Here is a 22146-nt window from a genome sequence, read left to right as displayed (position 1 = left end):
TAAGTGTCAGACGGAAAGGGAATTCCCTGGGCACTCGATGATTACCAGTAGACTAGGCAGATCTGTGACTGTATTATTTTGCCGTTTTCCTCCATAATTTCCATCCAAGATCATCAGTTGTTTCTGGAGAGAATCTACAATGTATAAGAATTGCACCTGAAAGTTTTATCTAATAAAGCTATGTAGGCTGTTTTTATAAAATAAAACCATTAAAAGTAAGCAGTGTTTGACCAAACAAAACAGTTACAATTCATTTTGCCTTGAAGCTGCACTTTGTGAGACCTTTTAATTTGTAGCTGTGTCACTACAGGATAAGTGTATTTGTTTGCTTTAGTTCTTATATTTGTCTATTCTCTGAATCATAGATAACATGTCTGTCTTGCTGTGTTGACAGACAAGCTGGCGAGATACCTTACTACATCAGTCTGCTCTTGCAGCCACAGGCATGTCACGGAAGTATGATATGTCAGCATTCTAATAGTATTTTATCATTTCTAATTCACTTTTACTGTTTGCCCAGGTATTTTCTTTTATTTGTTATTGCCCACTGCTTATATTGTGGCAAGTCACATGCCACTCTCCTCACATAATGGGGGTCATTCCGACCCGATTGCTCGCTGCAGTTTATCGCAGCGCAGAAATCTGGTTGGAACTGAGCATGCGCCGGCGCTGCAGTGTGCCAGCGCATGCCGGACGGCCTAAGGCCATCGTTCCCTAGCGATCGCCTCTGCCTGATTGACAGGCAGAGGCAGTCGCAGGGTGGGAGGGGGTGGCACGGCCGCTTTTGGCCGCCGGTTTGGGGGTGCGGTCCGGCCAATGCAGGCATGGCCGGACTGTGCAGGGGGCAGGCCGCAGCAGCTGTGTGACGTCACACGCAGCCGGTGCGACCAGGGGCAGCGACGAGTAACTCCCTGCCAGCCTCAGGACCTGCGCTGGTAGGGAGTTACTAAACAAGTACAAAAGCGCTTTTGTACTTGAGCAGGGCGGGCAGACATGCGGGGCGGGCTAGTCCTGTCCTGGGCGTCCCCCCGCATGTCTGAGTTTACGACCGTAGCTGTGCTAAATTTAGCACAGCTACGATCAACTCGGAATGACCCCCAATGTCTCAGAAGCTACAAGCCAAATACTGGTAACTGAATGTGCCATATACTTAAAGTTAGATTATTTAGAAATGTGGACAATATAGTCTGTTTATTATATTTATGTTACTGCAAACTTGCCTACCTTTCCGGACCCTTATTTTAGAGACTTTTCACACTTCACATTTACAGGGGTGGATTTAGTGTTGAGGGTGCCCCTAGACACAACAGTAACACCCCCCACTACACACACACTTGCCTAAGTTTATTATTTTCATTGATTGGTTACAAGCTTTCATTTGATGATAGACAATTTAATAGAATAAAAAAGTCACTCTGACATTTTTTATTTTTTATTACTGCATATATACATATTTGGGGTCATTCCGAGTTGATCGCTAGCTGCATTTGCTCGCAGCGCAGCGATCGGGCTAAAAAACGGCAGTTCTGCGCATGCGGTGCAATGCGCATGCGCGACGTACGGGTACAACAAACAATGTATTTTCACACAGGGTCTAGCGATGCAGTTCAGTCGCACTGGCTGCTGCAGAGTGATTGACATTAAGTGGGCGTTTCTGGGTGTCAACTGACCGTTTTCAGGGAGTGTTCGGAAAAAACGCAGGCGTGCCAGGGAAAACGCAGGCGTGGCTGGGCGAATGCAGGGCCGGTTTGTGACGTCAAATCCGGAACTGTATGGTCTGAAGTGATCACAAACGCTGAGTAGGTTTTGAGCTACTCTGAAACTGCAGAAATTTTTTTTGCTGGCGCTCTGCGATCCATTAGTTCGCACTTCTGCTAACCTAAAATACACTCCCAGTGGGCGGCGGCACATAGCATTTGCACGGCTGCTAAAAACTGCTAGGGATCAATTCAGAATGACCCCCATTATACTGTATACTAAGTGGGACAGCTTACAGGGGCAGTATGTGCATGTCCTACCCATTTACACTCCATTCAAGATGGCTTATGGTACAGTACAGTGGAAATATTTTGCCGTTACTGGTACATTTCGGGCTGACATTACCAACAAAAGCATCCAAGTGCCACCTCCAAACAAGTGCCACCCCTAGGCACCTGCCTCAAGTGTCTAATTTGTCAAGTATTGTAACTCAACTTCCCAGTACAAAATGTGGTGATTATGCAATTCCTGTCACCATGCTCATTGCAGCTGATCCTGGCTTCTCCTCTTCCAGACTCTCCCGATTAGTCCCACAAAATCGGTCAGATTTTCCAGAATAGCTACCTCAAATCATTTTGGGCTCTCCAATACTGCATTATATCAATGTCTACAACTTCATCATGCTTTGTGTAACAAGTCTGGTGAAGCTCCCCAGATCTGTATCTCTCCACACAATGCATTGCTTTAAGTGTTGACTCCAATAGATTGATCTTCTCTCTATCAGGGCAGTAGAGAGCCTGGCCAGGCCCAGGTACTTTTCAGGGTGTGTGGCCTAATCACAGCAGGCATGGTCATGCACCGTTAGAAAACAATACTGAAAAAAAAGGTATTTTAAGCGCCTCTATGGCCACACTGCAGCCCAGCACACAGCAGCATGTGCTGGCTGAGGATAAGAGCTGCAACTGCTGCTGCCATGTAAGGGCGAGGGGTCCCGGAGGTCCTAAAGGGCCCTCACTGGGTCCCTCCATCACACCTGGGCCCGGGTAATTTGTACCCTCCCCCCCACCCTCTCTTGACACCACTGCTCTCTCTACTGCAGTCTTTATAATTTCTCCCAATGTACTCCTGCATTTGAAGGTGAGACGGGAGGCGTATATTGGTTATCTTTCCAAAGAGGAATAGCCACAGATTATTGGTTGTATTAGAGATGCTACCTCCTGCCTCCATTTTCAGCAAAATCATTTTTATTGAGCACATAGAGTCTATCGGTTGTCCCTGATTCTTCTTACTGTGGGCCTCTGTGGCAGCTCTTCATGCCCAAAATGCAGCTTGGATAATTGTACCTTTTGGCATAGGCTCTAGGAATGCAGTGGGGTCTCTGTTTTTTTTTAGTGGGTGTTTGGGATTTTGTGAGAATTACAGCACCCATGGCCCTCCCTCCTCACCCTGACTTGTGTCTTTGGCATCTCCTTGGGAAGAATTATAACCATATGTATTGTGCCTATCCACTCTAGTGAAAGTTATCATAGCTAGAACTTGTCTCGTGCCAGAACATCCTTGTTATCATAAATAGAAGATACTCAAAAATGATGTGGCTTACCATGAGAGGTACCTATACAAATGTAGAAATGCTGTCCACAAACAGAAGATTTGGGATTGTTGGTGTTGGCATGGCTAACACAGAGATGCTGTTTGCTTTTGACTCCTATCTCCCTGACCTCCTAGAATGCAATGCCTCGCACATCATCGCTGTATTACTAAGCAATTGGTTACCCACTTGACTCATGATATTACACTGCTAATAGCAATGTTATTCATGGTATTCTTGATGCTGTCTCCACTTATGTATTTCATCTGTTTTCTCTGATACAAAACCTGCATTGCTGTATTTTCTGATTTTATAATGCCTGTATGTTTAGCTGTATTTGTGTGTGTGTGTGTGTGTGTGTGTGTGTGTGTGTGTGTGTGTGTGTGTGTGTGTGTGTGTGTGTTTGTTTACTTGATTTAAACAATTAACAATCGATATCTGAGTAAAACATGGGTCCTCATTCAGACCTGAACGCAACAGCGGGTGGATGTGTACCCGACACAGAAACAAAATAACCCAACCAAATCTAACTCTATCTGCATATGTTATATCTGCCCCACCTGCAGTGCACATGGTTTTGCCCTATAGAGAAAGATTTTGCTTTTGCGATCAGGTCTGAATTCGGCCCCTAGGCCATTAATGGACCACTGGCATGAATGGAGCTCTCCATCATTAAGTGATTTTTGCCTTTGCAAGACACAGACACAGCATCTAAACACCAATGGGCAATAGTCTTTGGGTGTCTGTAAACTGGCTTAGGGTAAATTTACTAAATCTTCTAAAAATGAAAAGTGCTGATGTTGCCCATAGCAACCAATCAGATTATGCCGATCATTTCTCTATTGCATCCTAGAAAATGGTAGACATAATCTGATTGGTTGCTATGGGCAACATCACCACTTTTCAATTTTAGAAGCTTTAGTAAATATAACCCTTAGAGTCAGGATGTTTTCTGTGTAAATATTGGACACAGCTTCATACTTTAAGGCAACAACTGATGCTGCTAAAAAGTTTGAAAGGCAAAGGGTCAGTGACACAGTTCAAGTTTATTATAGTGTAAACTTATAAATTGCTATCCATAAATGTTTTAAGAGTAGGAAAGCCCTTGATCATCTAGCATACAACTCTGCACCTATATTACTAAACAAGAAAATGACAAGAGTTAGAGAGATTTATTGTGCTTTGTTGATAACTTTACTCTGAGTTTATTTGCATTTCTCCTGTTAGTGCACTATAGTAACCTAACCCATTCCACACCAGTCATACAGGTAGAATATCTGATATCATGTTTGCTTTTACACCTGGCCTTTAGTTAAACTACATGTTATCCTAAAATAGTTTCCACTTCTGTCAATATTGTTATTGTAATACTAACCTTTACGCAAGTTTATCTTTATTGTACTTCGATTAAGAAGAGATTAAAAATGAATAGTTAAAAAATCAATATTTTGTTACATACCAAGACATAAATTTATGGCTGTGAGACTATTATTCCTAAACTGAGTGTCCTCATGCAAGCAGCGTAAATCAAACTAATACACTGTCATTATTTCGCTGTAGCTTCTGCAAGATGGTGGCTCAGCGCAAATTCATCTCCCTGGAAGCCATTTGTAGTGTGCTGCATACAAAAGTGCAATAATACAATATGAATAAATGGGATGCGGTCAAGATGTGTATCTGGCACCAAGTATGGTGCCAGTTGCACGTAATGCCCCCAGTATAGTGCCAGTTACACATAATGCCCCAAGTATGGTGCCAGTTACACATAATGCCCCAGGTATGGTGCCAGTTACACATAATGCCCCCATATAGTTCCAGATACACATTATGCTCTCAGTATAGTGCAAGCTACATGTAATGCCACACTTATAGTGCCAGATACATGTAATGTCCTCAGTATAGTGCCAGTTACATGTAATGCCACAAGTATAGTTCCAGATACACATAATGCCCCAAGTATAGTGCCAGATACACATAATGCCCCAAGTATAGTGCCAGATACACATAATGCACCCAGTATAGTGCCAGTTACACGTAATGCCCCCAGTAATGCCAGATATTTTATTAAGAATTTCCATGTCATTTCTTTGTTGATACATAAAATACAACAAATGTATCAGAATTACAAAAATAAAAAAGCAGCAAAAATGTAAAGAATATTCGGCACGAAAAGTGAGACCAGCCAGTGACCTCATTAGAATCTTGATGATTATATCCGTATCTATATCATCTATACAAAAACATTCTGTCAACATTTGCTATTAAACATATACAGAATAGATAACATAAAACAAATTTTCTTATTTTAGATAGAAAGATGAAAATGAATAAAGAAAGTATTGAAGAAGAAAAAAAGGAAAAGAAAGGGAAAAGGGAGGGTGGCGGGAAACACATAGGGGAAAACACAGAAGTGTTGTTATACACAAGACACGGTATCAAAAAGTACCACGGCTACATCTTTACTTCACAAAAAAATAACAAACCTACTTATATCAAAGAAGAATTCTCTGTGCCAAACTGATCAGGAAGACACATCAGCCCTCTGCTTCAATTCTTCACATAAGAAATCAGGTTGTTGTTTCAAATATTTTGTGCATCTTTATTTTGCGTAGCGTTATCAAGATGATCAATAAACATACCCAATTTCCTGTGAAATCTAACCACCCCTTTCTCCACATCATGGAGGGTAGCTTGTCTCTCAAGATACAAAATATGAAGTTGTGTGTTTTCCACTGCCAGGACGGTAGGGACAGGCCTTTTTATACATTTACATAAAATTAATTTTTTAGCCACTGTTAGTATTACACATAACAAGGGAATAAGTGTTACGTTCCTGATGCTCAGAACTAGAGAGATGTTGCGAAGTGAGTCCAGAGCACCAGGACGTGACGCTGAAATAAGGGGTGGTACGGGAATAGCCCCTAGCACCCTACCTCCGTTGTTTTACCCGTGTGGTCAGTTCACGCCTGAGTGACTATGGTTTCTTGGGCCCACGGCAGCCGCGTTTGAAGGGCGGATTAGGTCTGCTCAACTCCGATGCCCAAAGGTCTTAGAGTGAGACAAGGCGTGAACCGAGACAGGATAATAACAAGGGGACCTCTAATTAAAGCAAACAGAAAGCTTGGGGCTACTAACTACCCTAAAACTAAATATATGTGCGGCACGCCGCCAAAGGAAAAGAACAACAAAAGATACCACTGTCCACTTCCCCACACGGCACCGCCGAGTTCCGGGGAGGACAGTGAAAAGCGGAAACCTCCGCAAAAACCACCAATACAAAAGTAACACAAGGACTAAGCGGCCTAGGCCGCAACACGCGGCAGAAGCCGCTACTCTCGAAACCGGGAGAGAATCCCAACAAGCGAGAACCCCCAGATGACGGCAACAGGTTCACTTGGACAGGAAGGATTCCCAGGACCGGCTTCAGAACTCCAGAACTCAGGAGCACAGGGAGCAGGATCGACCAGATTCAGCTGACCAGGAACAGACGTTGCAAGGCAGAAACAGCATACAGGAAGCTATAACCGGTGAGGCTGCAGTGTGCTGGCTCCCATAAAAAGACCCTGCTGGCCAATGACAGGAGGGCCAGCAGGACCAGCCCCCAGACCCCAATTACTAGTTGCCGTGCAGCTGCCCTGCTGCACGAGCAACTAATCAATCCTATCTGGCAATGGGGAACGCGGTCCGCCAATGGCGTCCCTGTTGCTATGGACCCAGCGCTGAGGATGCCCGGTGTCCTAGCGTTGCCAGGGACCCGGCGGCTACAGTACACACGGCGTCCTGGCGTTGCTAGGCGCCGGGCGGGTAGGGAGAGAGGTGCGGCGGCCGTGAGCGTCGCTCGGAAGCAGACCGAGTGGCGCCGCAGACCGCGGCACCTAACAGTACCCCCACCCCTTGAGGAGGGGTTAAAGAACCCCTAAAGCCGGGTTTCTGAGGAAATTCCTGAAAGAATAATCTCTTAAATTTAGGGGCATGTAAATTGTTATCCAGGACCCAAGACCTTTCTTCCGGGCCATAGCCTTTCCAGTGAACCAAAAAATAAAGCCGGCCCCGAGAAACTTTGGAATCTAAAACCTTCTCCACCAAGAACTCTTGTTGCCCCTGAACATCCACCGGAGGTCTACCCTGGGAAGTCTTCCGAGGGAATCTCCTGGAAGAAAAATACTGCTTCAGAAGGGAACAGTGAAAAGTATTGCCAATTTTGAGTGATTTAGGCAAGCGTAGCCGAAAAGCAACTGGGTTGACCTTCTTAACGATAAGGAACGGTCCAATAAATTTGGGTCCCAATCTAGCCAAGGGTTGTTGGAGCTTGATGTTGCGGGTTGACAACCACACCTTATCTCCCACCTTAAAAGTGCATGGGCGTCGGAACCTATCAGAAATTTTTTTTTCTCGGAAGGCAGCCTTCTTAAGGGCAAGGTGCACCTTTTTCCAAATCATTCTGAGACAGGAAGTTAAGGTCAACGAGGAGACTGGAAAATGAGGGTAAAAAGAATTGGCTCTAGGATGAAAGCCCAAGACCGAAAAGAATGGGGACTCCTTGGTGGAAGAATGACAAGAGTTATTATAGGCAAACTCGGCCAAAGGAAGAATTCAGACCAATCATTCTGAAGTTTGGCCGAATATAGCCGTAAATACTGTTTTAACGACTGATTGACACGTTCAGTTTGTCCGTTAGACCGTGGATGGTACCCAGATGTTAAAAAGAGTTTCATATTTAATGAGGCACAAAAACGTTTCCAGAAACGGGCGATGAATTGCGGTCCCCGATCAGAGACAATATCCCTGGGTAAACCATGGAGCCTGAACACATGGTGGAGAAACAAAACTGCCAACCCTTGAGCAGAGGGTAATCGGGGGAGAGCAATGAAGTGGGCCATCTTACTAAAACGGTCTACTACCACCCAAATGACTCGAAATCCAGCTGAAAGAGGAAGGTCCACCACGAAATCCATGGATATATGTGACCATGGCCTGAGAGGAACGGCTAGAGGCATGAGTTGCCTGACCGGCAACGATCGAGATACCTTGTACTGAGCACAAACCTGACAGGAACGGACAAATTCCCTTACATCTTTAGAAAGATTAGGCCACCACACTGAGCGAGAGATTAACTCCAAGGTCTTAGTGATACCCGGATGACCAGAAACCTTATTATCATGAAACTCAGCTAGAACAGTGCCTCTCAGAAATTCAGGGACGAAGAGACGATCTGCAGGAGTGACTTTGGGAGCCTGCTGCTGAAACTGGACTAGCTGTGTAAATAAATCCTGTGTGAGGCCAGCCCGGATGACAGATGATGGGACTATGGGGGTAGTAGCCGGGTGGTTATTGTGAACCGGAAGAAAACAACGTGACAGGGCATCGGCTTTTGTATTCTTGGAACCGGGCCTGAAGGTGATAATAAACCTGAAACGAGTAAAGAACAGCGCCCAACGTGCCTGTCGAGCATTAAGCCGTTTAGCTGACTCAATATACTGCAGGTTCTTGTGGTCAGTAAACACGTTGTTAGGCGCCGGGGTCCGCTTGTCTGCGCGGCCCGGCGCCTAGCAACTAGAGACGCCGTGCGCGTACAGCCGCCGGCTCCCTAGCAACGCTAGACGCCGGGCGCGCTGAGCCGCACGGACCCTAGCAACGGGGACGCCACTGGCGGACCGCGTTCCCCGTTGCTAGGCTTTAGGAAATTAAGATATTCACCTGCTCTCTGGCCGTGCAGCAAGGCAGCTGCACGGCATTTATTCTAATCAGCCTTTAGCAGCTGATTGGAGGACTCCTTGTTTAATACACTCCCAGGGCTTCTCACAGACGCCGGTAATAGCTTCCTGCATGCTGCCTTTGTTTGCTGAGAGTCTGTTTCCAGTCCTGCTGTATCCGGTCATTCCAGTCCTCAGAAGTCCGGTATTCGGGAGTTGTCATCTCATCCCAAGAGGTCGTTTGGTTCCCTGGAGTCCTGACTGATCACCATTTTATATCCAGTGGTGTTCGTGAGTTGCGGCTCTGCCGTGTGTTGCGGCTCAGCCGCTTTACCTTTTATATTTTGTGTTTGGAGCATTTGCGGAGGGTTCCGCTTCCACAAGTCCTCTCTGGTACTCGGCGGTGCCGGGTAGGAGAATTGGACAAGTGGATATTTTGGTTGTCCTTTTCCCTGGCGGTTTCTCCGCACATATTATAGTTTTGAGTTTGCTTAGCCCCTGGCCTGGTTGTTTAGTTAGAGGGCCTCTTGTTATCACCCTGTCTCGGGTTTCCCTTTGTCTCTCATTAAGACCGGGGGGCATCGAAGTTGGGCAGACATAATCCGCCCTTCAAACGCGGCTGCCAAGGGCTCAAGAAACCATAGTCTCGCAGGGGATTTCTGACAACACGAGTGAGACAACAGAGTTAGGGCGCCAGGGGCTATTTTCCTGTCCTGCTCCCTTCCCCAGCATTCCATTCCAGTGCTCCGGTCCTTGCCATAAGATCTCCTCTGACCAGAGTGCTGGAATCATAACACACGTAATGGTATGCCTTGCTCCTTCCAGCCAGTGCCTCCACTCCTTGAAAGCCCATTTAACTGCCAACAATTCTCGATTACCAACATCATAGTTGGATTCTACGGAGGAGAATTTTCTGGACATGAAGGCACATGGGTGTAATTCCTAAGACTACGGGTCTTCCTGAGAAAGGATAACCCCCACTCCAACCTCTGAGGCATCTACCTCGACAATAAAGGGGAGATCCGGGTTAGGGTGTCTGAGTACTGGAGCTGAGACAAAGGCCTGCTTTAAGGCCCGAAAGGCAGACTCGGCTGCAGGCGACCAATTGGAAGGGTCCGCTCCTTTTTTAGTCAATGCCACAATAGGAGCAACCAAATCAGAGAAGGTATGAATAAAACGCCTATAGTAATTTGCAAACCCTAAAAAGCGCTGAATTGCTTTTAAGTTCGTGGGTTGTGCCCAATTTAGGATGGCCTGGAGTTTTTTTGGTACCATTAAAAACCCCTTAGGAGAAATAATATACCCCAGGAAGGACACTTCTGTGATGTGGAAATCACATTTCTCCAGTTTGGCGTATAAATGATTTTCCCGTAACTTCCGAAGGACCAGTCGCACATGGGTAATATGTTGTTCAAAAGACTCAGAGTAAATCAAAATGTCGTCTAAATAAACGACTACGAACTTTCCTAGAAAGTCGCGAAGGACGTCGTAATGAGATCTTGAAATACAGCAGGAGCATTAGACAGCCCAAACGGCATCACAGGTATTCATAATGTCCCGACTGTGCTGAAAGCCGTCTTCCACTCATCCCCAGATTTTATTCGGATGAGATTGTAAGCCCCTCTAAGATCGATCTTGGAAAAGATAACGGCAGTCCGGAGCTGATCAAATAGTACTGAAATCAGTGGCAAGGGGTAGGTGTTTTTAACAGAAATTTTATTCAGAGCCCGATAATCAATACATGGTCTGAGCGACCCATCTTTTTTCTCAACAAAAAAGAACCCTGCACTCAATGGAGATTTCGAGGGCCCAATTAAGCCTTTTTTTAGGCTCTCCTGTACATAATCATTCATTGCCGTAGTTTCCGGCCCAGACAGGGCATATAGTCTCCCCTTGGGCAAAGAGGCACCGGGAACTAAGTCAATAGCTCAGTTATAGGACCGATGAGGAGGCAGAATATCCGCATTACCCTTGGAGAAAACGTCGGCAAAGTCCTGATATTCCAAAGGAATAAGTTCTGAGGTGACTGCCGCAACCCGGACTGGACAGGAAATACATTCCTTAACACAAAAGGGACCCCATCGGGCAATCTCCCCAGACCGCCAATCTATGGTGGGATTATGAAAGGCAAGCCAGGGGTGACCCAAAACTACGGGGACAGCCGGACAATGGGTAAGGTAAAATTCGATTTTCTCCGAATGTAGGGCCCCCACTGTCAGTTGTACTGGAAGTGTGTGGTGAGTGATTACCCCATTAGAAAGCGGACCACCATCCAAGCCGTGCATGGTGATACGTTTATCCAAAGGTATCTGTGGAACGCCCAAAGCCTGAGCCCAACCAAGATCCATGAAATTTCCCGCAGCTCCACTGTCGACGAAGGCCGACACCAACGAACTGAGGTTACCAAAGGAAATTTTTACAGGAACTAATAAGGAATCATTAGAGGAGATCAACTGCAGACCCAAGTGAACCCCCTCACAATTCACTTGGTCAGAGCGTTTCCCTGCTTATTCGGGCAATTACGTGCGATATGTCCCTTGCCACCACAATACAAGCAAAGACCAGAATGTAGCCTTCTGGTTCTTTCCTCTGAGGACAGCCGGGAGAGACCCATTTGCATGGGCTCCTCGACGTCCTCAGGGAAAGTATATACACATGGACTAGGCCTAAAAGTAGCTCCTCTTTCAGCCCTCCGCTCCCGGAGACGACGATCAATTTTAATAGCAAGCTCCATGAGTTTGTCTAAAGTCTCTGGAGCGGGGTACTGAAGGAGACTGTCTTTAATAACTTCAGACAAACCGAGGCGAAACTGACTGCGCAGGGTCGGGTCATTCCAGCCACAGTCGTTCGACCAACGGCGAAACTCGGTACAATACGCCTCTGCTGGATTTTTCCCTTGCTTAAGTGCACGCAGGTGGCTCTCAGCCGACGCTTCTCTATCAGGGTCATCATACAAAAGGCCTAAGGACTTAAAAAAGGCATCTACAGATAGCAAGGCAACATCATCGGCTTTTAGCCCAAAAGCCCAGATTTGCGGATCGCCTTGTAGTAATGACATCACAATCCCGACCCGTTGAGACTCAGTACCAGAGGATCGGGGCCTTAAGCGAAAATAAAGCTTACAAGCTTCCTTGAAATTAAAAAAAATCCTTTCGGTTACCCGAAAAACGGTCAGGTAGATGCATCTTTGGTTCTGGAATCATACTCGGGGAGGCTCGCAAAAGATCTTCCTGCGATCTCACCCGAAGAGTAAGATCCTGAACCATCTGAGTTAGTTCCTGAATCTGGTTGGCCAAAAGCTAGCTGGGATTCGGTCCTAAAACTGCCGGATTCATGAGGCCGAATTTCAAGGCCCACCAAATACAAATAACTTTTTATTTTTTTTATTTTTTTTATGTGTGTGTGGCCGGTTATAATGTTACGTTCCTGATGCTCAGAACTAGAGAGATGTTGCGAAGTGAGTCCAGAGCACCAGGACGTGACGCTGAAATAAGGGGTGGTACGGGAATAGCCCCTAGCACCCTACCTCCGTGGTTTTACCCGTGTGGTCAGTTCACGCCTGAGTGACTATGGTTTCTTGGGCCCACGGCAGCTGCGTTTGAAGGGCGGATTAGGTCTGCTCAACTCCGATGCCCCCAGGTCTTAGAGTGAGACAAGGCGTGAACCGAGACAGGATAATAACAAGGGGACCTCTAACTAAAGCAAACAGAAAGCTAGGGGCTACTAACTACCCTAAAACTAAATATATGTGCGGCACGCCGCCAAAGGAAAAGAACAACAAAAGATACCACTGTCCACTTCCCCACACGGCACCGCCGAGTTCCGGGGAGGACAGTGAAAAGCGGAAACCTCCGCAAAAACCACCAATACAAAAGTAACACAAGGACTAAGCGGCCTAGGCCGCAACACGCGGCAGACGCCGCTACTCACGAAACCGGGAGAGAACCCCAACAAGCGAGAACCCCCAGATGACGGCAACAGGTTCACTTGGACAGGAAGGATTCCCAGGACCGGCTTCAGAACTCCAGAACTCAGGAGCACAGGGAGCAGGATCGACCAGATTCAGCTGACCAGGAACAGACGTTGCAAGGCAGAAACAGCATACAGGAAGCTATAACCGGCGAGGCTGCAGTGTGCTGGCTCCCATAAAAAGACCCTGCTGGCCAATGGAGGGCCAGCAAGACCAGCCCCCAGACCCCAATTACTAGTTGCCCTGCTGCACGAGCAACTAATCAATCCTATCTGGCAACGGGGAACGCGGTCCGCCAATGGCGTCCCCATTGCTATGGACCCAGCGGCTGAGGACGCCCGGCGTTCTAGCATTGCCAGGGACCCGGCGGCTACAGTACGCACGGCGTCCTGGCGTTGCTAGGCGCCGGGCGGGCAGGGAGGGAGGTGCGGCGGCCGTGAGCGTCGCTCGGAAGCAGACCGAGCGGCGCCGCGGACCGCGGCACCTAACAATAAGTGCCTTTTTGTCAGGACCTAGATCCCAGTTAGAAAAATTTAAAAAGAGGCATGGAATAGGGTGTGCAACCAAATGTAATGAGAACAGGTGGTTTATATATTGATCAGTTTGTTCAAAAATATTTGATTTTACCGCACTCCCAAAACCAGTGGATAAAGTTGGCATTTACCATGTTACATTTTGGGCAGGACACTGTCTCCTCTGACACTATGGGGCTAGATGTAATAGGATAGCGATTTTGTGGTTTTATAAAAATCTCATCAAATTGCACAATTGAAACTTGCGATCTTTAGCTAAAAATTGCAAATGTAAGAGGGTTCAAATTTTAGGGTTAAAACACAACTCCCATGCACTTTTTAGTAAAGGAAACATGCGGTTTTTAGTAATAAAAACATGCAGTTTTTAGTACATGTTAAAATAAAAATTAAAAAAAGACTTTGTATCAAGAGCGAATATTCAGGTCTAGCTATAACTGCAGCATATTAAGAAATATAGTTATCTGTGTGTCAGATGTATGTGTCTGTGGGTATTATCGTTTCCTCCAACATGGGAGCGTAATTGCAGGACTAAACAAATATGGGAGTCTATGTAGTAAGCCTTGGAGAGTACCAGCCAATCAGCTCCTAGCTGCCATGTTACAGGCTTTGTTTGAAAAATGACAGGAGCTGGTTGGTTGGTACTTTATCTCCGTTAACTATACAGGGGGAATTCAATAATTTTTTTTCCGGCGGCAGCCAGCAGATGACGTCTAATGGAGCTATTCAATTGTAGCTCCGTTTGAGCGCGGCACCATCATTTAATCCCCCTCCCCTGAGAGGAAATGCGTGAAAAGTAACCACCCGTTTGAGTACTCAAACAGGACTTTTTTGCATTGTGCCCATTAGTTTGGTCAGGTTTAGCTGCTTAACGCGTCTGAATCTATTGAATTGCGCCCTGCGATCTCCTCTGAGATCGGGCACTCAAAACAATTGAATCCCCTCCTATCTCTCTTAGTCGCCAGAGTCACTGGGAGATACATATGTAGACTAGTCTACAGGGGGTGAAGAGCAATCATAGGTTATCAGTGTCTCATTTGACCTAACCACTAGAATTACATATGGATGCTGGGTCTCTCACTACAGGAATGGAGGGACTTGGAGAAAGACAGCCTGGCAGTGAAGCAAAATTAAATAACTACAGTCTTGTTTGCTGCCAGGCTGTCATTCACTGCAGAGTTCTCAGGGAGAGATGTATCAAAGTGATTTTGTGGTACTTTAGGAACTTTCATATATGATCAGCAGTGCTAGATTAACAATGGGGTAGATGGAGCTCCAGCTCCAAGCCTCAACATAAAATAGACCCATAATCACAACACATGATGACCAACCGCCCAGCTGGTCGTACGGTCATCCATAAATCATTGTTATTAAAACTGTATTTCCTTTCCTTATTCCTCAAAAAATCATGCAATTTTTATACTTTTACATATTTAGGGAGACTTTGGGGCTGATAGTGTAAGGGATGTGCACGCCTACATGGCTCTAGCCAGTGGTGTAACTCCCACCCCCACAGCCACTGTGGAGGCTTGAAGACTCAGGGCTGCGGGGGCGCCGTCACTGATTCAGAGCAGATTGACATGCGGACTAGCCATCCGCATGTCAATCTGCTAAATGTCCCTTCCATAATGGCCGCCACCATGGAGGAGACATGCTAGAGGTCATACTTGACCTCTAGCGTCTAGGAAGGGCCGGGACCCACGGGAGCGCATAGCGCTGGCCGCGGTACCCTGCAGCCCTGCCACCTTGCTACCCTGGAGCGGCCGCGGTAGCGGCAACAGGGGGATCGGGCAGCGGTATCACGGACATTGTGTTATGTGGTATAATGTATACTGGGCATTGCGGTGTGTGTCATAATGTGTCACAGGCATGACGGTATGTGGTATACTGTATCACGGGCATTGTATGTGGTATAATGTCTCAGGGGCATTGCAGTGTGTGGTATAATGTATAACGGGCATTGCTGTGTCTGGCATAATGTGTCACAGGCATGACGATGTGTGGTATACTCAGGTCCGGATTAGGGTCTGTGGTGGCCCCTGGGTAACAAATTTGTGGAGCCCACACACTGTCCTCACAACTGCAAAAAAGACCATCGGAGTAGGAGTACAGCATTTACCTGTCTCCTCTCCGTCCTCCTCGGCAGCTGAGCTGTTCCTTTACTACTGTGGCCGCCGAGGAGCTTCACTTACATTGTATGTGGTATAATGTCTTAGGGGCATTTAAGTGTGTGGTATAATGTATAATGGCATTGCGGTGTGTGTCATAATGTGTCACAGGCATGACTGTGTGTGGTATACTGTATCACGGGTATTGTATGTGGTATAATATCTCAGGGGCATTGTAGTGTGTAGCATAATGTATAACGGGAATTGTGATGCATGTCATAATGTGTCACAGGCATTATGGTGTGTGGTATAATGTCTCAGGCACACTGAAGTGTGTTGCATAATTTATAACAGGCATTGTGGTGTGCCATAATGTGTCACAGGCATTACGGTGTGTGGCATAATGTCTAAGGGTCATTGCAGTATGTGGCATAATGTGTAAGGGGCATTACTATAAGGAGGAATAATGACAAATAATGTAAGGGGCATGAATCAGGATTATTATTTTTTTCCTGTGGTTGCCAATGTCTCGGCGTGCAGGTGGCAAAACTGGGATATAAGGTAGTATTTCCTGCAATGCCACGCCCCTTTCAGTGAAGCCACACCCATTCTAATGAAGCCACAATTTACAGTCTCCTAGATGGAAAGGTATGTCCCATTCACCACTACTCATACTTACCCACCCTCTGGGAACTTCCGGAAAACTAAGATTTTCTCCCTGGTACCATACAACTGCAAAACTGCAAAAACTCTCCCACAATCCGGTGAACACACAGCTGGGATTAAGCCAAAATTGCCACAGAGGGTGGAGCCATGATGACATGACTAACAGCTCCCCACCCTCATCGCATCCACCTGAACCTTTCTTTCCACGGACCTCCCATAAAGGGACTTGCTGGAATCAGCAAGTATATCACTACTGCTGCGCGGGCTAGTAGTGAGCATGCCATTTCCACAGTGATTATGTGGTTGGAAGGTAGCAGAGGAGGACAAGGCCCATGTCTTCTCTGTGATGCAGATACGCCCCATTGTGACATGGCCAATCCTCCTGTCCCAATCCACTTAATACAAAATGTTGGGAGGTATGAAACTACACTGGGACAGAGATGAATGTGAATTAAAAAAAAATCTCTGGGAAGGACTGGTGCCATAATATTTATTTACCATTTATGTAATAATGTGGGGCATATGTATTAAAAACCGCAGAAGTGCTGTGATTATTAACACTTTGTATCATGGCGGATACTTTAATTCTGAGTTGCAATATCTCCGCTATGTATGTAGGGGAACCCGCAGGGACAGCAGTAGTGATAACCACTGTTCTTGCTAGTTACTTCCCCTCCATTTTAAGGAGTTTTTCACATTTGCAAAAAACTTCTCTGGGGATATCTAATACTGCACATGCGCACAGTGGGGGTCATTCCGAGTTGATCGCACGTAGCAACTTTTTGCTGCTTGTGCGATCAATTTGACGCCACCTATGGAGGAGTGTATTTTAGCACAGCAGGGCTGTGATGCTAAAAAAGTTTCTAGCAAAACAAGACCAGGGTCAGACCTACTTACCCTGTGCGACAGATCAACCGACGAAGGTCCCGGGATTGACGTCAGACATCCGCCCTCCAAACGCCTGGATCCGCCTGCGTTTGCCTCACCACGCCTTGAAAACGGTGAGTTGACGCCCCGGAACGCCTCCCGCCTGTCAAGTCTTCATGCGATCGCCGCTGCGATCACTTTCTGCGCTGGCGGCGTCGCTGCTTGGCGATGGCCGTAGCCTGACAATGACACGCATGCACATTGCGGGCGCCGCGCAGCCGCAATCCCAACCCGTTCACACGGCAGTGAAGAACCGCTGTGTGCGAACAGATCGGAATGACCCCCAGTGTCAGTTTCGGGATTGGATGGAGGCTGTGGAAGGGATATTGGTGGTCATTCCGAGTTGTTCGCTCGGTAATTTTCTTTGCATCGCAGCGATTTACCGCTAATTGCGCATGCGCAATGTTCGCACTGCGACTGCGCCAAGTAAATTTGCTATGAAGATTGGTATTTTACTCACGGCATTACAAGGTTTTTTCTTCGTTCTGGAGATCGGAGTGTGATTGACAGGAAGTGGGTGTTTCTGGGCGGAAACTGGCCGTTATATGGGAGTGTGTGAAAAAACGCTACCGTTTCTGGGAAAAACGCGGGAGTGGCTAGAGAAACGGAGGAGTGTCTGGGCGAACGCTGGGTGTGTTTGTGACGTCAAACCAGGAACGACAAGCACTGAACTGATCGCACTGGAAGAGTAAGTCTCGAGCTACTCAGAAACTGCACAGTGAAGTCTTTTCGCAATATTGCGAATCTTTCGTTCGCAATTTTGATAAGCTAAGATACACTCCCAGTAGGCGGCGGCTTAGCATGTGCAATGCTGCTAAAAGCAGCTTGCGAGCGAACAACTCGGAATGAGGGCCATTGAAAGCTGTCCTGCTACTATGTCACCATAGGCTAAAATGAGTTTTGCTTTTCTGTGTTTAGTACACAGGGGTCAGATCATAGTCCCTATTGATAATAATGGTAACTACGATCTGTAGTGCTAATTAGCATTCTGCAGGAGATTTCTGTGAAATATCCTGTATTATGCTATTAGTACATAGGGGTCTATTCATGTAGCAGAGAAAAGCCCTGTTTTGCGTTAAACAGGGCTTTTCTCTGCTTACCGCAATTCACAGAGCAGGTTACCGTGGAGAAGTCTCTGACTTCTCCAGCGGTACCCCCGCTCTGTGCCTGAATCGCATCACCATACCTTTGTATGGTGAGTGCGATTCATGAAGGTGCGGAAAGCTCTGCTTTCCGCTTCTCCATGGAGTTCAGGTTCGCCATCTGAGGACGGCGTAACCTGAACTGCGGTGCGGAGACGTCAGGGAAGCTCAATGCTTCCCTGATCGCTGCTCTGCACCTCGCGCTGGCTCCGCCCCCCGACCTCCCAGCAACCACTGCGGCCTGCCGGGAGGTCATCCAGCTGCGCATGCGCAAAGGGACCCGCCGCTGGACTCCGCGCGTCGCAGGGAGGGACCGCCGGAGAAGACCTCACCGCAGGAGCCCCAGACACCGCAGCGCATCGTCGGAAGGGTAAGTATACATGAATTGCTACTTATCACGGCTATACATCGCATCGAAGCGATGCGATGTATAGTGATAAGTAGCAATTCTGATTTCGTTTTCTACATTAATAGACCCCATAGCCACAAACCATAACATTATCTAGAAACTTGATACATAAGTCCCTATGTAATAGATAACCCCAGTTTACTTTGTAGTACTTGACAATTATAAAATAAATAATAAGGTGCACTGGAGAAAAACACAATTGTTTACATTTATCAATTTCATAATAATTTAATTTCAATTTCATTCAACATGCGAAGTGTTGGGTAAAGCCTTTAGTTAATAGATGACAGAACAATAAACGTGAAGTATAAATGAAGTCTGTCTGTAAACTCTCTTTCAGCAGTATCATGATTAAAGACTTTTCTCTTATGTGTTCTCTCACCACATGGTCCTTCTGGGGGCAGAGCCACAGATCTGTCACTCACTCAATCCAGCCCAGATTTTATCTGAGGCACCAGTTGGGATTAGTGACTGTAAAGTCACCGGGGCAGAGCAGTGTGTGAGTAACAGAGTCCAGGCCACAGCTTGTCTGTATCTGGGAAACAGGATTGCTGGCCTTGGTTTCGCTGGTATTCTGAATGAGCTGCGAGAGGAGTGTTCAAATTTCAGAGAGGGAAGTGTGCAAGCCCCGTGTGTCAGCCAGCAGCAGCCACTTCTCTCCGCAGGACGGGACTGCTAGCTGGAATATGGTAAGGTCTCTGCACACTGATGTAGTAGATTGCTGGGGGGATTACTCTGCTCTGACAAATGTGTCATTATGGCTATTATGTGGCATGTGTGTGTAGCAGGTGGTGAGGGTCTGCCATTACTCTTCTGGACGACCTATCAGACAGATCATCATCGCTGATGACCTGGTCAGCTGTGATTACTGTATATTCAGGGAATGGAGACTTGATATATGAGAGTGGTAAATGCAGGAAGGTTTCTGTATAAGAGCAGTGCCCGGGCTCTGCACCGTCTGTGTGGGCTTTGGGTCAGGACATCAGAGAGACTATTGTTATATCTAGTATGTTATTCTTCATCTGGTATCTCCTGGGTAGTTATTATTATTATTATTATTATTATTATTATTAGCCTGTTTTCCTGGCTACAATAGTTCCTTCCCCAGTGAATAGAGATGAATGAAATGGTTGTGTGGGATTTGTAGACGGCAGAGCTGGAAGTTGCCTGGGATATGTTACTTTTTGCATGGCTGCACACAGCCCCCCCCCCCCACCCTCACAGTGCCCCTGGTGAGCGGGTCGCCCACTAGGGTCGCTGACCCCCTTTTGGAAACTATGACTTAAGATTTTTACTACACAAAGTTAATTAGATTAGTGCTGCCAAGGGTTCTGTTAATATGGGACACTGGCATGTTCTGTACTGACACTGATAACTATAAAATGAGCCATACTTGTATTTATTTCTTTTTACATGGGAAGGAGAACGAGTAACTGGTAATAGGTACAGACAAAACACAGTCCCATCATGTTTCCATTTGGTTCTATGCAGCAGGTGTGCTAGCTGTCGTGTCCTGCATGCCACATCTCTGGGAATGCACAGCGGGCTCAGGGGTCAGCATTTCTTTATAAGTGACCTTTATATGGCAGGAAAACATTAATTGATGTTTCCAGGATCAGTCTCAGGTTATTAGACTTGTTTCCATGTTTCCATTTATTTGGTATTGACAAATAAAAAAAAGTAACGCATGTTAAATGCTATATTGCCATATTTTTGTTTAACCTTTAAAAAGTAAAGATTTGGGGGAAAAATGTATTTAATTTCAGTAATATGACCTGATGGAAATGTAGTTCTCCATGGTCTGCCAACACTGCATTATGTGGATTGTGCTTGGAAGCACTGGACTAGCAGTATGGTGTCCTGTATTATCAACATCCCTGAAGCAAACTCTGCTGCTAATTGCACTTGTGTTTGTGCAGTTACAGGGCGTTTGGAGGTAAATGCCTAAGGTTACACACAGGCCACAGACAATCAATGTCCAGCACACAGGTAGCTGGTACATTACAGCATCCTTTCATCAGCAGCTGTATGGTTTCCAGGAAAGAGGTTTAAGCCACCAGTTTATTTCTGCAATTTGGGGATTCGGCAAGCATAGCATTATGTGAAAAAATGATGGCTACAACCTGGTTACTGTGGGATGTCCCTGCTTAGACTGGTTTACCATTGAAATTTTGTTTATTTTCTTTTAAATACATATTTTTAAATAAGAATATAAAATGTTGCGTATCAACTCTCCTGTAATAAACTGTAATGGCACTGCTGTAATTAGAATCACTCGTTCAAGTGCATGTTGGATTCTGTACATGGTGTGTTACAAGGCGTCATTATAGCCGGTGAGCTAAACTAGGATGAGCTGGAGTTACTGCAGGCACACCTATACAATGAGATGGGATTATTGCAAATTGATATTTGTTACAGGAGTTCCTTTTACTGCAGCATACTACACACCCTTTACATGGGTAGGGATATACAAAATGTCCCCTTATACATGAATGTGTACTGTCTGACTTTATTATTTATTTATTACCAGTTATTTATATAGCGCACACATATTCCGCAGCGCTTTACAGAGAATATTTGGCCATTCACATAAGTCCCTGCCCCAGTGGAGTTTACAATCTATATTCCATACCACATGTACACGCGCACACATTCATACTAGGGTTAATTTTTGTTGGAATCCAATTAACCTACCAGTATATTTTTGGATTGTGGGAGGAAACCAGAGTACCCGGAGGAAACCCACGCAAGTACGGGGAGAATATACAAACGCGGCACAGGTAGAGCCATGGTGGGAATCGAACCCATGACCTCCGTGCTGGGAGGCAGTAATGCTAACCATTACACCATCCGTACTTTATATGTGTGCATTGTAATAAGCCCTCAAAAAAAAAAACTTCATCAACTCCACTCGGTTATGGTTGAGAGAGGATTTTCTTTTGTATTGAAAAGTATGTTTGTAAATACTGGCATAGGATGCAGGCCCATCTGCACTCTGTGTGTACATACATTGTATTTATGGCTTGTGTATTCATGACCTAGGGACAAACTTATTTAGCTAAACACTGAAAAAAAGTCTGAGTACCAATAGCCACCATCTGAGATCTTGTGTTCCTCACACAATAGTTTATTTTGACAGTTTTTTTTTTCACTTCTTGGTACTTTTACATACTAACCACTCATTACTTTTTTGCAGCCTATACTTCGCAGCTGTGTTCTGAATATACACACTTTAGTTACACCTAGCTATATATTGTGCATTTATTACAACTCCTCTATGTAGATCAGTTTTCCCGTATTTCAGCTTTCCTGTAATTGCCTGCTATGTACGGATGGCAAGGTTCTCATTTGACGGATTGGACTGAAATGTATACAGCTGGTATTTTGCTGGCATTTATTCTCTTACACAAGAACA

General features: G+C 45.9%; 1 protein-coding gene across 4 annotated transcripts in view; it reads left to right on the top strand.

Moving 5' to 3' along the window:
* N4BP3 (NEDD4 binding protein 3) overlaps nt 1-22146 on the top strand; it is a 170396-nt gene that overhangs the window by 68336 nt on the left and 79914 nt on the right. Inside the window, exon 1 of one of the 4 annotated variants that reach the window (XM_063927896.1) lies at nt 19192-19420. The exons of the other annotated variants lie outside the window; for them this stretch is intronic. The gene's annotated coding sequence lies outside the window, so the exon portion shown is untranslated. Of the gene's footprint in view, nt 1-19191; nt 19421-22146 lie in introns of those variants that run through there. 4 annotated transcript variants of the gene reach the window in all.

Source organism: Pseudophryne corroboree, chromosome 6, assembly GCF_028390025.1.
Source record: "Pseudophryne corroboree isolate aPseCor3 chromosome 6, aPseCor3.hap2, whole genome shotgun sequence".
Classification (NCBI taxonomy): Eukaryota; Metazoa; Chordata; class Amphibia; order Anura; family Myobatrachidae; genus Pseudophryne; species Pseudophryne corroboree.
Note: the sequence above shows the minus strand (reverse complement) of the source record. Positions and strands in the feature narration are given on the sequence as shown.